Genomic DNA, 18,042 nt, shown 5'->3' with positions numbered 1-18,042 from the left:
ATTTGTAGTGCTCTATTTGTAGACGTAAACGAGGACGAAGATGATCAGGACGAGCCGCTTGTCGGTGTCTTCAACACGTGTACAGTCGCACAGCAGCAACGCAACAATTAGGTGTTGCAACCCATCATTTTTGCTTTTTTTAGGGACGCACATATGCTATGCGTAAGCTCTCTACTAGAGGGCTATCATCGTTTTGCTTGCGCAACGAGGCCCTACACAAGGTGAACATTTCTCCGAGCGGAAACACCTATTTACTTGTCGGCCCAACATCGCTCAGGAGAGAAGTACTACATGGGTGCCATCAGGACGCGACATCCGATCATTTAGGTTACACACGAACACTATGACGAGTGAGACAGAAGTATTACTAGCCAGGGCTGAAGCCAACCATTCTACCGCACGTTCGGACTAATCTTGAGTGCAACGTAGAAAAGTTCCAGCTGAGAAACCAGCAGAGCTCCTCCATCCAATTTATATACCAAAAACTTCATTCACTCAAGTTGGAATGGATCTCCCAGGACCATTTATCACTTCAGCTGCTGGTCATAAATGTATATTTGTGGCTACAAACTGCTTCTCTCGCTGCGCCAAAACCAAGGCTCTGGAGTGGGGTGCAGCTAGTGAAGGAGCCTGGCGTTTTATTCAAATTGTAGTCCTGAGGCATGGCGGTCCATTATTGTAGTAATAATCGACAGGAAAACAGCATCAACAGCCGAGCAATAACACAATTTTATACCTAAGGGGAACATCTCAGTGGCGTACAATGGCATACCACCCCACAAACAAATGGTCCGACGGAACAGCAGAAGAAAAGACTCAATTGATTGATCAATTGATTGATTGATTGATTGATTGATTGATTGATTGATTGATATGTTCGGGTTTAAGATCAGAAAACCAGAATGAGTATGAGAGACGTCGTAGTGGAGGGTTCCGAAAATTCTGATGGCCTGGGGTTCTTTAACGTGCACTCAAGTTAGCACATGGGCCTTCAGATCTCGCCTCCATCGAAAATGCAGCCACCGCAGCCGCGATTTGACCCCGCGTCCTGCTGGTCAGCAGCCCTGTACCTCAGCCCTTAAACCACCATAGCAGGGTCGGAATAAAACACTTTCGCATTTGCTTTGCATGTACGTCTATGTGGAAGAAGTAACTGGCATGAGATAGTGCCTTATGTCACGCGTAGAATACGGCAAAGCATTAGACAACACGTATGACACCGTTCCATCACCTCCATGAACATAAAGCCAGAACCATGCTCGACGCTTGTTGCCGCATGTAAGCGTTGGCGTTGAAACTAGTGCTGACTGCAAAACTCAGCTTGCTGTAGAAGCCCGACCATTTACCTGCATATGTATTCGTCGCCAACAAAACTACGACACTAGGCGCTATAATCTTTGTCACCGACCAGTCTCCTATAAATCGGAGAAGTAGGTTTGGTTCTGGACCACAGTTTGCCGTCGTCGCCTCTCAAAGAAGCCTTTAAGGCAGTAATTCGGGCCGTTCTCAGACGTCTCAGTGATAAAAACCATGAGGTTATTCTCGACAGTCCACATTGTTCAAGGCCCCAGAGAAATGCCCAAGCTAGAAGTTGTGCACGTGGTTCGGATGAAGCCCTTTTTGTCAGTCAGCCCATGGGCTGCCAATGACTACAAACCCTACTGTCATGACAATTAGGCAGTGGAATGATGTTTTTTTAATGCGAAGCATTTCTTAGCGAACTTCAGTGACTTCGAGCGTATCTATCTATCTATCTATCTATTTATCTATCTATCTATCTATCTATCTATCTATCTATCTATCTATCTATCTATCTATCTATCTATCTATCTATCTATCTATCTATCTATCTATCTAGCTAGCTAGCTAGCTAGCGATGTAGCCGCCTTCGATTTTTAGCTCTCCTGGCCGTTTAGTTAATGGTATCAATACCAAACTTGGTATGGCATAACATGACTGTATGGAGAACACATTTTTTTTGTTATAACCTGAAAATGACGACATATATGCAATGAATGTCATGATTTACATTTATTATATACAATATTATTATTATTATTATTATTATTATTATTATTATTATTATTATTATTATTATTATTATTGTTTATTTTTCAAATCCCCAGTATGAGGTGGTACATGAGGGGTTGGCTGTGGTGCACGACGTCGGGCGGAAGATCATTCCAATTCTTTGATATTCGATGTGCGGGCAAGATACTGGATGCGTCAGACAATGAATGAAAATGAAAAAAATTGTGAAAAAGGATTAGTCTAGCGACCTTGCATCGTAATTCTAGATTCTGAAGTTGGGCTTGGTCTTTTAGATTAGTGACACTTGAGTGATATGAATATTCAGAGTAAATGAACTTTGCTGCCCTATTCTGAATAGATCCAACATTTTAGATAGATCAAATTTGTGCGGGTCCCAGACGGCACAAGCGTATTTGAGCTTAGGGCGCACTAATGTTAGGTAGGCTATACGTTTTACAGGAGGAGGGACAAGGCGTAAGTTTCGTCTGAGGTCGGCAAGATCTTTATTTGCTTCGGTACAGATGTTTATTATGTAGGGTGTCCAATTAGGATCGGGAGTTATGTGTATATCTAAATACCAATAGGAGTCCACGGAGGACAACTGAGAGCCAAAAAAAAAGTGTGTTGGAGCCAGCTAATGTTTGCTACGGCGAAAAGAGACAATCGACGTTTTGTTAATGTTTAGAGTGATTAGCCAAGTCCTGCACCACGTTTCAATTGTTTATAGGTCGTTTTGGAGAATGCAGGAGTCATTAGGGTGATTAATAGGGAGATAGATGACACAGTAATCTGCGAATAAACGGATACTTGACGATATATTATATGGGAGGTCGTTTATATAAATTAAGAACAGCAGAAGACCGAGGACTGTACCTTGGGATACACCTGAGACTACTTGACGACAATATGGTGATACCTGGTTGGCACAAACAAACTGTTCACGGTTTGAAAGAAAACTTTAGATCCAGTTTAAAATGGCAGGGTCAAGGTTTAAGCGCGCAAGTTTTCGAAAGAGGCGTTTATGGGGTACCTTATCAAAGGCTTTTTGGAAATCTAGAAAAATAGCGTCAACAGGAATATTATGATCAAGACATGTGCTGATATCGTTATAAAAAGCGCGAGTTGGGTGTCACATCAGAGGCATTTCTCAAAACCATGCTGACTGGGTTGGAAAAACTTACAGAAAAAAGAAATTTCACGGTTTGAGAGTATACAATATGTTCCATAAGCTTACAGCATATGCATGTCAGTGATATTGGACGGTAGCTTGAAGGAGAGGACGACGGACCTTTCTTGAGAATTGGAATGATCTTGCCGACCTTCAGGTCTCCTGGCTCCACTCCAGATGACAGTGACTGCTGAAAAATATGAGACAGTATAACAGCAGAATAATGTTTAGTGTTTATCAGAGATTTAGAATTTATGCGGTTAATTCCAGCTGATATCGTCACTTGTAATGACTCGACCACTTTAAAGGTACCGTGATGTTCGAAGATGACGGTAGGCATAACAAGGGGAAGCACAAGGAAGTATACTTTTGTGTTCATCGGGGAGTACAGAAAGAAATGTAGAATATAGTGTTTCTACGACATAGGACTCAGGGATTTTAATATATTGTGGATCGCATTACGAGATAGGTTTCACACGAGTTGGGTTAATGGCCTTCCAGAAATGTTTGGGGTTAGAGCGTATCATGTCTGAGAGGGTAGACGAGAACGTTCGCTTAGCATTTGAAATCATGGATTCATAAAGCCTTTCAATATAATAATATTTATCCCTAGCTTGCATTAAATTCGATGTCTTTGCCCAGCAGAAATGTCTCTTCTTTTTGTTGTTAAGACGTTTTAATGCGTTGTTGTACCATGAAGTAGTAGGACGTTCTGTAATGATGAAGGTAGGAATATAGGTGTTTAATAATTGTTGCATTTTCTCTTTGAAACGCTCCCACTTTTCGTCAACATAACGTTTCCAAAAATCTATGAGAAACCAATCGTAAAAAGAGGAAAGTTTGTTATTGATACTTTCATAATCGGCTTTGTGGTATAGTGTCATTTTTTTCTTAATTTTGCGGGAGTTCGGCACTTGTATTGGAAACTGGTATGAATGACTGAGTGATTACTTAGGCTGGTTAGATTAGAATACGACGAAATTTGTATCAGGTTAAGACGTTAGGAGTAAATAGAGCAGGCTTGTTGAAATATGGGTTGTGGTCCTGCAGCTCTTGGAGTGGTTTCGTTCACATGGCATGTTGCAAAAGGGGCATGGTATGACATGGTCTCACGCCGAACCCAATCGACTCACCCTAACATGAAGATCATGACATGCGTGTAATGTAACAACATGACTACATGTCCTGCTCATGATGCCCTCGCGGCCGTTTTGCTTGCGTCACATATAATAAATTTGGTATTACGGTACGTGAATTGATGACGAAGGTATGTGACTGATGCGAACATGATAATCATGAGATGCGTGTCATGTAACAACATGACTACATGCCACACTCATGATGTGTTCACGCCCATTTCTCTAGCTGCACATATGCGAAATTTTGTATTATGTGATGTCAATGGCTGACGAAGGTATGCGACTGGCGCTAACATGATAATCATGAGATGCGTGTAATGTGAGAACATTACTACATACCACATGCAAGGCGCCAATACATTTCAACGTGACGCGGTGCGCGTGCTCACCGGGGTTCATTTCGTCGCGTCATGCCGGCGTTGCCACATCAGGCGCCGGTCTTGCAATATACTCGATGGTGCGTGCCGCGCTGCCTTGCTTTGACGCATGCGCGTTCCAGCGCGTACGTAGTCCCTCCGTCACGTAAAGAGGGAGACGCAGCGCTGTCTAGGTAACGCACTGGTGCGAAATGCAGCACGTCACATTTCGCGCCTATTGCCGTCGGGCCACGTCGACGGACGCTGGTCGCACCGGTCGCGCCTGCCATCAGTCTATAGAGTGCTCACTTTTTGCTTTTGTGGCGTCGCTGTGCCCAGGGTGCGCGCGCTTCAACGCTACATTGAAGTATATTGGTTCCTTTATGATGCGCTCGCGGCTCTTTTGCTAACTCTACATATGCCAAATTTGGTGTTACGTTTCGTCAATGAATAACGAAAGTTTATGAATGGTGCAAACATGATAACGCGCGCCATTTAGGAAAATTACAACATACCATGGTCATAGCAGGCTCGCGGCTGTTTCGCTAGCTCCACATACACTGAAGATCGGTATCACGTGACGTGAATAGATGACGAAGGTAAAAGACACATCCAAACATAATAATCATGAGATGTAAGTCATGTACGGCATCATTTACCTCCACCTCCTAACAATTTGCTGATTTTAGAGTGACATATCAACCTTCCTCGTTCGTGCTTCGCTTATCATTGATTCCCACTGTATGTGAGATCTGCCATTTTTCAGAGGTAGGCTAGTGTCCCGGTCAGTACCCAGCAGCACCATAGAGAATAACGAAGCAATCCGCACAAGCGGCAGCGTCTGGCTTCCGAAGATGACGACTTTGGGTGTCTGCATTTGCGTTGCGTCCTTGTGTCTGAATATAGCCTTGCTATTATCGTCAAAGCAAAGCATTGCGTCATGTTCTTTTCTCGTTGCGACAATATGTTTATCTTTAGAACAGCTGGAATCTCCGAAATATACATCAAAATGGCGCGTGATGACGTCACGGGAATACCCCTAATAATGTTACATGCTGAAAGTTCCACAAAATATCAGTGATATACAGTCGACAGAGTTTAATTCAATGATTTTGTGCCGGTCTGGTTCTTGATACCACATCACACACAAATTATGATCGCAGCCTCTGAATATCTGCACTCTTTGAATAGACGTACACGCTACTCGGTGTGATTAGGTTGAAAGCTCAGTAGTAGTACAAAACTTCATTATATACATAATCTAGGCAGTCTTGAACTCCAGTGCCCTGAGGAATATACGAGGTGGAGAGCGAAGTCTGTCCGGCAGGGTGGTGCCCCCATTCCAGGGCCCCACTGGCGCGAGCCATCCGTTCAGCTCTATGGATCAGTCGCAGCTGATCCACTAGGGCTGGGCTAGACAGCAGCGCCTCCCATTCCTCCCACGTGCCAGTGGTGTAGTGCTCTTCATCGTGCTCTGCACACTCCCACGTGATGTGAAAGAGTGTTGGGGTGGCTCCACAGCACGGGCACATATCTCTGTACGCCGTGGGGTATATCAGGTGAAGAGTGTGCAGGTTTATGTAAGTGTTAGTCTGTATTTTTCTTAGCGCTGTTGCCTCCGCAGCGCTTGGCTTGCTATGTGGACGTGGATACAGCTGCCTATTTTTTCTGTAGTACTTTAAACTCGTTGCGAAACAAAGGTCCAGGGGTGTAGGGTCATCACTTGCATTGGCTTGAGTGGCTCGGTGATTTGTGAAGCCTCGAGCCGCCTCGTCCGCGCGCAGGTTCCCTGTCACACCCTCGTGCCCTGGTGCCCGAGTCACAGCCTGTACGTATTTCACTGTGGTGTCCCCTTCTCTTCCAACCAATATACGGAGCGCTTGTGCTGCAGTTTCGCCCTTTAGATAGTTTCTGCAAGCTTTCTGCGAATCAGTAATGATTGTTAAGGGAGTATTTTGCGTCCATCCCTCTTTTATTGCGAGTGCTATGGCAACCTCTTCTGCTTGTGTTGCCGACGCCTGATCTTGAAGCGCAGGCTGTAATTCTCCCTCTATGGTCGGTGGCTACACACACATATCTCTTTGCATTGGTCTGATAAGGTACAGCGTCAGTTAATCTGGCCGTGTTCAAAAATCTTGTGTTTTTGTAAGTCAATAAACAATTGTATCAGGCCAGTTGGTAAGGAACTATCTTGCTAGGAAGCGCAGCCACTATTTCAAAGAACACACAACACAAGCGCTTGTGTTGTGTGTTCTTTGAAATAGTGGCTGCACTTTCCAGCAAGATTGTCTTCTTGTCTATGTAGTCAGCCCTTGCCTTTCTTCTTCCAGCATGCAGAGTAGGATCCATGTTGCTTGGTATTGGCAATACGGTGTATCATTCTCTAAATTCGCTTGGTACTTCTTTAGTTTCTTGATGTGTTTGTAATAAAGTATCACGCCCTAGATTTGTTAGGACTGCTCTGCCCGCTGGGTCTGGAGAAGGCAATTTTCTTGCGCTAGTAACTTGGCCTCGGATAAATCTTCAATTGTGTTATGAAGACCAACCGCCAGTAGCTTGTCGTTTGAAGTATTCCGCGGTAATCTCAGGGCTGTCTTGTAGGCCATTCTAATTATTTGGTTTGCTTTTTGCTTCTCTTGCCTGTTCAGAATTCGATACGCAAGCGAGTATGTAATGCGACTGATGACAAGGCTTTTGACCGATTTTAGTGTATCTTGTTTTCTCATGTCTTTATGGTTGTTTGTTATTCGCGAGATCTTGCGTGAGATCTGCTGTACTGAAGTTTTGAGTTTATTTAGTGTGTGCAAGCACCTCTGATTAGCTTGAAGCCACATTCCTAGTATGCGTTCGCTATCTTTCTCCGGAATGACATTTCCGTCGAGTTTGACCTACAGCTTTAGATTCGGGTCGGTCCTCCGTGCTTTTCTCTTCGTGAAGCGAATGAGCTCTGACTTTCCGGCTGAGCATTGAAGACCCCGTATCCTTGCGTACTCTTCTATGGTGATTGCTGCCTGTTGTAACCTATCTTCTTTCTCTGATAGGCTCCCTGTGGTTGTCTATACCGTAATATCGTGTGCGTATATCGCATGTTGTAGACCAGCAATATCTTTGAGTTTTCCTGCAAAGCCTGTCATGGCGACATCGAAAAGTGTCGATGATATGACCGCTCCTTGATGTGTACCTTTGTTTGGATGTTTAATGATGTCGGATTCGTAATCTCCAAGCTTGATTGTTGCAGTCCTGTGACTAAGAAAACTTTTGACGTAGTCGAACATTCGTTTTCTATAGTTAGCTTCCTCCAGACCTTCTAGTATTGCTTTGTGACTGATGTTATCAAAGGCTCCTTTTATGTAAACTGCCATAACGACGTTTTCCCCAACCTTAGATATGTCCATTATTACTTGTTCTTTTAAAAGTAGTAGAACATCTTGCGTAGAAAGGTGTCAGCGAAAGCCAAACATAGTTTCGGGCATGAGTTTGTTCTCGAGATCGTTGAGGAGCCTGGTGTTCACCAGTTCTTCAAAGATTTTTCCTAAGCAGGAGGTCAGCGAGATAGGTCCCATGTTCTCAACGGCAAGTTTTTTTCCTGGTTTAGGCACCACGACAACAATTGCAAGTTTCCATTCTGGTGGGACAGTTCCAGCCAGCCAATTTTTGTTTATGTATTTAGTGAGAGCTTCAATGGCTTCCTCATTTAGGTTCCTGATCATATCATTGGTGATTTCATCTGCACCCGCGGCTGTCTTCTTCTTCTTACTAAATATGGCTGCTCTTATGTCAGCATCCGTAAAAGGCTTGTCTAAATCAGGTTGCGGTGATCTTTTATACCGCCCTTAATATGAAGGCGTCGCTCCGTCTTCCCCAAAGCATTTTTTATGCAGGGCATGAATGAGGTCCTCTTCTAAACCAGGGTATGAGTGCAGCAATCTTTCAACGGCTTTACTCTTTTCATTTTTTGTCTTCGTGGGGTCCATCATGGCTTTCAGTATGTTCCATGTTTTGACCGTACTCAGCGTTCCATTGAGTGAATCATAGAAACTGGCCCAATTATTTGCAGCTAGTTGATTGGCGAAATCTTTTGCGCGCTGGGTGATATCTCTGATTATTTCTTTCAATTCACGGTTACGTTTCTGTCTTTTCCATCTTTCCGTAAGTCTTCTTCTTGCTTTACAGAGATGTAGTAGGTGTGAGTCGACCTCAGGAGCATTGCTTGATCGCGTTATTTCTTTACTGTACCTTTCTTTTTGACGCCTTATTTTGTCACGCCAATCACTCAAGTTTGTTATACCTGAGGCAGTAAACCTTTGTTCCAGTGATTTTCTGAACGCATGCCAATTAGTTATTTTGACAACACCAATCTTTTTACGTATCTGACCTGTGCGTATAGTGGTGCATAATATGTAATGATCACTACCTAGATTTTCTAGAGTGTTCTGCCATTCCACCTCTTGACAATTTTTGCACATAGTTAGATCCGGTGTCGTGTCTCTGGAGTTACTGTTTCCTAGTCTTGTTGGCATTGCTGGATCCGTCGGGAGTGTCATACTTGTAATTTTAATTTGCTGGGCTATGTTTCTGCCCTTGGAATCCTGAGTGAGGTATCCTCAGCTTGGTTTTTTTGCATTGAGGTCCCCCACCACTACGAGCGTGTTCTGCTTCGCAAGTTTTGCTGAATCTTCAAATAGTTTGTCGAAAACTGCCTTTCTTGGTCGAGGTGGGCTATAAATGTTCAGAATAAAAATGCTTTTATTTTTCTTCTCTTTATATAGAATTTCCGTAATTATATGTGGGATTTTGATTCCTTCTATTGGTTTATGCTGTATTGCGGTTATGGATTTGTGGACTAATGTCGCCACTCTCCATTCGCTGTTATTATTCACAGCTTCACCATGAGTGTCATAGCTCTGCATGGTTGGCCTTATTCCCACCTCTTGGAAAGCTATCACAGCAGGTGGCCTCGGCTGCATGGCCACCAGCTGTGAAAGCTGTTCCTTTTTTCGTCGGAATCCCCGGCAGTTCCTCTGCCATATGTCACACTCTTCCGTAGTTTTTCTTAGTCACCTATGCATTGTCAGTAGCTTCTTGTGTCATATTAAGTAGGCCCAGCTTGTTGTATGCCTTATCTGCTTTTTCCCTTATGTGGCTGTCATTGGTATGCTTTCTCATCGCCTTCGTCAGTTCTATCTGTTGCGCTTGAATTTTTTTTTCCAACACGTCGAGTTTTCTGTCTACCTGCCCCATGACCTGTTCGACGATGAAGGGAACTATTTTTTACGGCTCCTTTCAGAATAGCTATAGTCACCACAGTGTCGCCGTTCAATATTGATACGCTTTGTTGCTGTTGCTGCTGCTGTCCTGCCGAGGAAGATTGAGTGGGGTTCTCATGTGGTTGTTGCTGCTGCTGCTTTTGTTGGCTTCTAAGTTGCCTGTTTTCTCTTTCTAAATCCCCCATTCTTACACGCATTAATTTTAGTTCTCGCTCGAGTAGCGCGAACTGTGTATGTGTTGATTGCGCTTGGTTTGGAGGAGCGGTGGCGGTGGTGGCGGCGGTGGTGGCGGCGGCGGCGGTGGCGGCGGCTGCTGCTGCTGCTGCTGCTGCTGCTGCGTCTGCTTCTTCTTCTTCTTCTACTTCTTCTTCTTCTTCTTCTTCTTCTTCTTCTTCTTCTTGCTTTTTTTTGCCAATGACCTTTGGAGCTGAAGTGGTCTCGGGAATCGGATCTGGATCTTGATCTCGAGCGGCAATTGCATCGAGATCTGGAGCAAGATCCCGCGTCGGACCCCTCCGTGATATCCATATCCTGCCTTTCGGTGCTGAACCACCGACGCTTCGGTATTCCTGAAGATCGTTGTCCATTTTTGTGTCTGAAGCTGCTGTACCTGTTCTTTTCCCCAATGGGGGACTTTTTTAAGCCTTTTAGTGCATTCTTTTACAGCAGTTGGATGATCCCCGCCACAGTGCACACTCGGGAACGCACTCTTGGTCTTCTGGAGGGTCTTTAAGCCTGCAGACACCACACATATTCACAGTGGGTGTTGGACAGACGTCCGTCCTGTGGCCTTGGCTTTTACACAGTTTACAGTATGCGTACTATAAGGTTGTTGAGAAGTTTTTCTTTCGGTGTTTCACGTTCCAGTCCGTGCACAACTCTCTTGAGAAACCCCTCGGGTGCAGAAATGTAGGTATTCACGAGGTGTCCGGTGTTCTTCAGGTCGAGCGCCTTGATTTTTAAAATTTGCTCGGCGACGTGCTCGTGCGGAGTACTTGCAATGATGATGTTGGCTCCATTCCGGAGGCGCAGCAGGAATTTGTCATATCTGCATATTTCCGCGTCTCCACCTGCACGTACAATCACTTGTACCACTTCATATGTTTTTGAGTCTCTCTCCACGAGCCCTAATTTGGGTAATATAATAATTTTCATATCTTTCTTGGGTAGAGGCGTCGCACGTGATCTACGGTGGCCTCTCATGCCACCCGACGCGTCGCGTCTACTCCCGTGCGCCCGCTCAGGCGTTCCGTAACTGCCACCCGCGTTCCTCTCGCTGTCTCTGAAGCTGCTGTCTGCCAGAGACGCTAAGTGATTAGTTGTTCTTTTTGTAAGACTTAGTGATAAAGTTTGCTGAAAATCACCAACTTGCCTGGGACCTTCCATGGCCCGCGCTTGCTTCCTTAGTCTCTTACGTTCGCGTAATGAAAGAGCAAGCTGCCATTGACCGTCTTTCGCCTCGTCGTCAGTTCCCTTTGATGCTTCATGGTGTTCGCTCGCGTCGCCGCTGGCTGACTCCACTTGTATCGCCTCGTCAGACGATGGGGAGTATTTGACGAAATCTTCTGCAGAGCCCAGTTCTGTGCTCAAATCTTGATCATCCGTGTCCATGGCTTCCTTTGCCGTTACCTGGTCGTCGTCCGTTGGGTTATTGGCTGCTGCATTGGCACGCCCAGGAGAGTTGCTGGTAGTCGATGCACTGCTTCCCGGCCCACCGCTAGTCCTAGCCTGGCGGCCGTGCATACCGGGCATCTTTGGTCACTTCAGAAAGGAAGAAATCGGTGTCGTTGTCCCGATAACTTGGTATCAAAATGATCACGTCATTCTTCTAGACACACTCTGCGTTTGCTTTAAAGAAGCCACGAAGTTTAACGCAAAAACAGGCAAAATTTTGAGGAGCCGAGACGAACGCGTCCGATCCGCTCGACGCCACCTAGCGTCCGAAAGCTCAGGAATAACAATACTGAACTCTTAAAAATTTTACCATTCTGAATAATGCCGAAACACCCAACGTAATAACCAAACAGTTCATTTTGTGCTTAGAAGTTTTCGCTCGGTAATACGCAGCCATACGTTTGTTAACCATGCTCTCTACTTAGTGTACACGTGTACTTATAACTGAGTGTAAATCTCTTTGTTGCAAATATCAAAGCATAGCGACACGTAAATATTAACATTGTTAACTCCGGCTGAAACTATGTTTGAGTTTTTTATTGAAGCACAACTTCGCAACGAGCATACAAATAATGACGTATTCCTAAACACTAGGTAAAAAAGAGCTATTTATAGTGACTTTTTCAAAGTGTATTGCGTCCTTAAACATGCACTGCTCTTGTGTAACTGCGCCAGTACAACCTGATAACGTTAATACGTTTCACTGTAAATGTGCTTTATAGTGTTCTAATGAAATGATAGTGAAATACCCACGAATGTCTCACGCTGTATAGTTTCCACTGTGCAGGGTCACTAAAGGAGAGAGCAGAAAAACAAGCTCATGCCCCTGCACATCCGATGGCACTCAGCGATCATATTAGTAGAACAGACAGCCCCTCCCCCCCTCTCTTTCTCCGAGGTGCTAAAGCAGAACATACTAATGAGCGTCAGTGCGCCTCTGGGAATAAAAAAATAATAGCCCGCTGCTGCTGTCAACCTATTCCTACGCACCCGCCCCAGTACAGTGGAGCAGGAATCCCTCCAAAAGCACGAAGCTATAAAAGAAGTTTTCTTGAAAAGCGCTTGTTAGTGTAAGCGCTCACATTAGTGCATTGATCATGCTCGACTGTTATCAGCTAAATTCCTTGATCCCTAACAACAGCAAAGTCGTTTTCCGCTAAATTTCCCCCAAGTGGTTTCACCTTCAGTTTTTTTTTAATACCATACATGTTCATTCATTTAAGAAAGAGGCTACCGATTTGCATTTCTACGCACTAATTAGAAAAAAAAATGTGAGCCTTTGCTTTTTCGCTAAAAACATCACCAGGCAAATTAAAAAATTTATAAAAGAAAATTATAGGCTCAACCAAAATGGAAAGCGTGCCACCTTTTACAAAATGGTGAGCTATGGTCTAACGTGCGCTCATCAACGCACCTGCTCGTCAACATGGATCACCTAAGACCACACGAAAACTGGTTTTGAGAACAAGGCACTGAAGAAGTAATTTTGAAAGAACTCGCGTGTTGGCAAGAAAAAAAATACCACGTATCTACGGACTGATTGATGACGAGTGGACCAAAGCGTCTATACGTCCGTTCATGCATTCATCCACTGTCCAACCATGGGTCGTTGTGTCCGTCCATGCGCCTCTCCTTCTGTCTGTCTGTACGTCTGTCCGTCTATTGATCATTCCGAGTACCACCATCTCACATATTTTCATCATAACATGATTATCTACGAGTATCGCCATCTAGTGGACACTCCAAGAACTAAACGAGAGGTGGCTATCTAATACACGCATCAAGGACGCACGACCCACGACACGAGGAGCTTTCGCCGACCGGTGGTTACAAATGGGTATGTGCCACCGGTGGCTACAAACATTAATGGGACGAACGGGTGAGGCCATAAGGAGCTGCGCCCCTAAAAAAAGTTCACGACTTGTTCTGAGTGTACTGTAAATCCAGTATTACATTTCTTCTTTCATAACGTTTATTTATTATGTCAAAATTGAGTTTCTGACTCTACAAGTATATACTTAAGCACTAAAAGTGTAGGATTCCATAAGATTCACCTTTATGAGTTGAACGCAACAGCGATATCCTGCCCCTAGTGCGCATTTCAAATATATAGTGCATGAAATCTCTTTGATTTGGCTATGCACCCTCTGAATAGCCTTGGAAACAGGCGCAGCAAGTGTGTGCCTTTTGTAGGGGGTGATCTGCTTTAAACCATGAAGCCACTAGGCTAATGACGTGTTTTGGCACCTAGTGGTATTGTGTGCTTGTACCCCGCATTACTAGTTCAATAATTCATTTTGTTTTGTGAAGAGTGTATACAGGACACAAGTATTTCTGGGGTACGAGTTACTTAGCCGCATTTTTCAAGCAGAGGACATTATTTTGACTATATTCACCTGCACACGCCTGGATTTGTGGGAGAACACCCTTTTGCCACATAAACGACCATGTTAAATCTCCACTCGGAGCCAGAATTTCTTATAATTTACTTTATCTTCCTCTCTCTCGCTTCTTTGGCGACCATAAAATGAATTTTTGGTCGCAACAAACGACGAGGACGCCGCAATTTCTGCAAAACTGTCTCTAACTCTCACACGTTAAAATATGAATAATTCATATGTAGGCACGTTGACTGATGGCAAACAGTGCTACTTCCGGGAAGTTACTAATTACACGGTCATTTTTTCCGGCACTATAAAAAAGCAAGTGAAACTTCAAAAACAACAAGTGACGCTCACCTGCCACCTACGCCTCTCAACCGTAAACGTTGCAACCGTAGTTGTGACTTGCAACCTCAGAGTCATCCTCGTTGAGGACGGTAGTTTCTGAGTGACGCTGCAACCATTTACGTTTTCTTTATCATGTTCAGTATACTTATGCGTCTTCCTTTGAAAACGTATTTTTATAATCTTGAGCATACTTCACTGCAGCAAAACAAATATTATTTAGCTGGAGAAATTGCCCATGGCTGCAGAATTTCACAAATAGCGAAGTGCACAAAGCTACGGCCTAAACCAAGTGTGAAGCAGGCTCTTCAACCTTACGCAGTTGGCTTCCTTTTATGTCGCAGCAGTTAGTTCGATGCGGAGCTGCAAGGCGCGTCTCCTGTGGGTCGTATAAGGGTCACCGTCGTTTCAGGAGTGGCCCACAGCTCCACGCGACATTTCCTGAACGGCGGCGCGAGCACTAATAGGTGTTATCTGTGATGGCAGCCTGTGGGGCGGATCCATTCGCCATTAGCGCATTCGCCTACTGGAAAGGACTGCTGTGATCAGGGAGTATTTGGGCCGGGGACCAGGCCAGAGAGATGAGACCCGACACTTATGCTCCGTTAACGACGTCGCCTATCTCACACCCTACGTCCTGTTCCCAATTACCACCTGCTCCCTCGTTCCTCAGCTTCTTGGCTCTTCTGGTGCTAAAAATAAAACCGAAGGCTCTGCAGCAACAATGCCTCTCTGCATCCAACACAGTCTGCACGGTATTATAAAATAATTCTTTATTTTCAGCAAGTCAGGTGCAAATAAAAATTGATGTACTCTTACAATTACGCCGCCAAACTTCGTAGATTAGTAATATGCACTGTAGAAAGTATACAACTACTTAAAACGTCGTTTGCAGGTTGCTGGCTCACGCAGCAAATCAAGCAGCGAGAGCACGTTAAATTCTCTTTTTTCCCACACTCTACAATTTTGTTTATGCACTGAATGCGTAAAAAACAAGTTAGGACATAAATAACCCAGTGAAAAGCGCCATGCCTTACGTTCCGTTGTACACTTTACGTTTCATAGGATAACTTGTTCAGTTAAGAATTTTTCCTAGCTTGTGTACGCGATTGAACAATTTTTACCTTACTGTTCCAGTATACTCTTAGGAAATAAATGCAGATTACATTGGCGGTGAACCTATAAAAGAAAAAAATACATCAACGCAAGAAAAAGCGCGACGTAGGTGAATGAGGTATATAGACAATGCTGTCTTGTTTAGCAGTTGGCGAGATTGTGCAAATCATTGGATGTATGAACGTCAAAGTTGTAAAGGTATGTGAGGCGAATTGCAGGCACAAAGGTGCAGCAAAGGTGTAACAGCAGCCTTTGTCTGAACAAATGCATCATAGAGAACATTGCACAGTCTAGACAAAGAAAAAAACAGCGAATCAAAATAAAGCTTTATGGTTTGCATAAATTTTAGTGTTGGCAATGCACGTGACGACTACCTTCACTAAGAAGGCATGCATAAGTGTAGTTGAATGGGTTCCACAATTAAATAGCCTAATTACTGCTTGCAGACACCCCGGCTGCTTCGCTCTTTTTTATGCGTCTTGTGCCAGCGTTTTGCAGAGCAGCGAAAGAAGATTATGTTCGCCAACATCGGCATCGGGTCTCGATGATTGCTGCTGCAGATGCGCTCATACAGAACCAGCCAGTCGTAGACCTCTATGCCACTTGTGTCGTTCAATGGGCCTGGGTAGCGACGTTGCTCCACAACGATCGGCTGCGGGGCTGACGAATCTTGTCGACATTCAATAGCTTGGTCAGTCATCGTGGTAGCTGAAACGCACCATCCGCTGCATAGATCCAGCTCCTGGAACTGTATAGCGAGTCGATACCCCAAAACTTTCACCAAAGATGTTACGGAGAAGAAAGTGTAAAGTGTACGCGAAAATATATTTGCGAGCAAATACCTACCATGCTGCTGCTGTCCGCGTACGTGCCGCTCCGCACTTTTTCATGGTCATTCTAAAGTATGCACTCAGGCAGTGACAATATAAATATAAATATATATATATGTGTAAATATATATACATACACATATATATATATATATATATATATATATATATATATATATATATATATATATATATATATATATATATATATATATATATATATATATATATATATATATATATATATATATATATATATATATATATATATATACGGTATACGGTATATATATATACCATATACCGAGCTGTCGGTATGTATATATATATATATATATATATACCGACAGCTCTCGTTAAAGAGCGCGTGTTTGTACAGCCATTGAATGGAATAAAAGTGGCGTAGCCTAAGTGCTCGCCGTGCTGGGAGCAGCCATCTATATGTGTACTATTCATCGGAGCTTCGGTAACCTGTGTGATACAAAAATCTCGTCACTATCAACTGCGAGTGTTTTGTTTTAGGCGTAAAATCTTGCGCCTTCTGCTGTTTTGTCTCTGCTGCATATATTGCATATCAACTGCAGTCCTCCATGTTTTACAGTCGAAAACCATGGCGGAAAACACCCAGTAATGCGCAAACGTGGAATAAAGTGGTTGAGAGGATAAAAGGACAAGGAGAAAAGAAATATGTCACTTGGATACGCACAGGCCAAACAATATATAGCGTTTAGAACAGCAATAACAATAACAACAACATAACAATAACAACAACATAACAACAACAGCATAGGGGAGTAGAGGGCACCACTGGATCACAAATGAAGGTGTACTTTCAGACATTGCGGTTTATTGGGCTACGTTGATGAAATACGGCGTTGTGCCTGCCCATGATATTGAGAGTTCCTGAAAGAACTGAAGTCCTTCATTAGTGAAGCTAACATGAGCGTTCGTCCTGTCAACTTCTACGAAAACAAAAAGAAATCAAAACACAAAACAATGACATATAGGGACCAAGCTCTGACTTCTCCGCTTGGCTACAGCTGCCTGTGTGATACCGATGACAGGGTGCACCAGGCTCGCCTTCCCTTCCGTGCTTGTTCCACGGCAGATGGATTGGCTAGCATTCGCTTGGTAGTCAACTACCTTTCTGTTGCAACAACCCAGCAGTCCGTCAAGATGATCTCTTGTCATCTATTACCCCATCCGGACATATTCTCTTATTGCTTCTGTAAACATTACTTCCGACTTTACCATCTTTAAAGGTACTGAGACATAAACCTCTTCCTGCGCTACACCGAAAAGCATAAAAGAAAGTAATATGATATTCTTCTTCTTACTTGAATCACTCCCACTCTCTGTATTTGTATATGCTAGTGTACTTATAAACATGGATCATGGAAGCGCTTAGAAGAGAGGAGAACATCAACAAGGCATTTTTTAACACTCGGACATAATCATATTAAAAATAGAAAAGCTGTCACCTACCTTTACTCTCTATTAAATTGTGTTCTCTGTGGTGACCACCCTGCCGCGGTGGTTTAGTGGCTAAGATACTCAGCTGCTGACCCGCAGGTCGTGGTATCGAACCCCAGCTGCGGCGGCTGCATTTTAAATGGAGGCGAGAATGCTGTAAGCCCGTGGGCACGCGCAGATTTGGGCGCACGTTAAAGAATCCCAGGCGTTCCAAATTTCTAGAGGCCTTTACTACGGCGTCTCTCATAATCGCACTGCCGTT

The sequence above is a fragment of the Rhipicephalus microplus genome, chromosome 2 (genome assembly GCF_043290135.1).
Source record: "Rhipicephalus microplus isolate Deutch F79 chromosome 2, USDA_Rmic, whole genome shotgun sequence".
Classification (NCBI taxonomy): domain Eukaryota; kingdom Metazoa; phylum Arthropoda; class Arachnida; order Ixodida; family Ixodidae; genus Rhipicephalus; species Rhipicephalus microplus.
Note: the sequence above shows the minus strand (reverse complement) of the source record.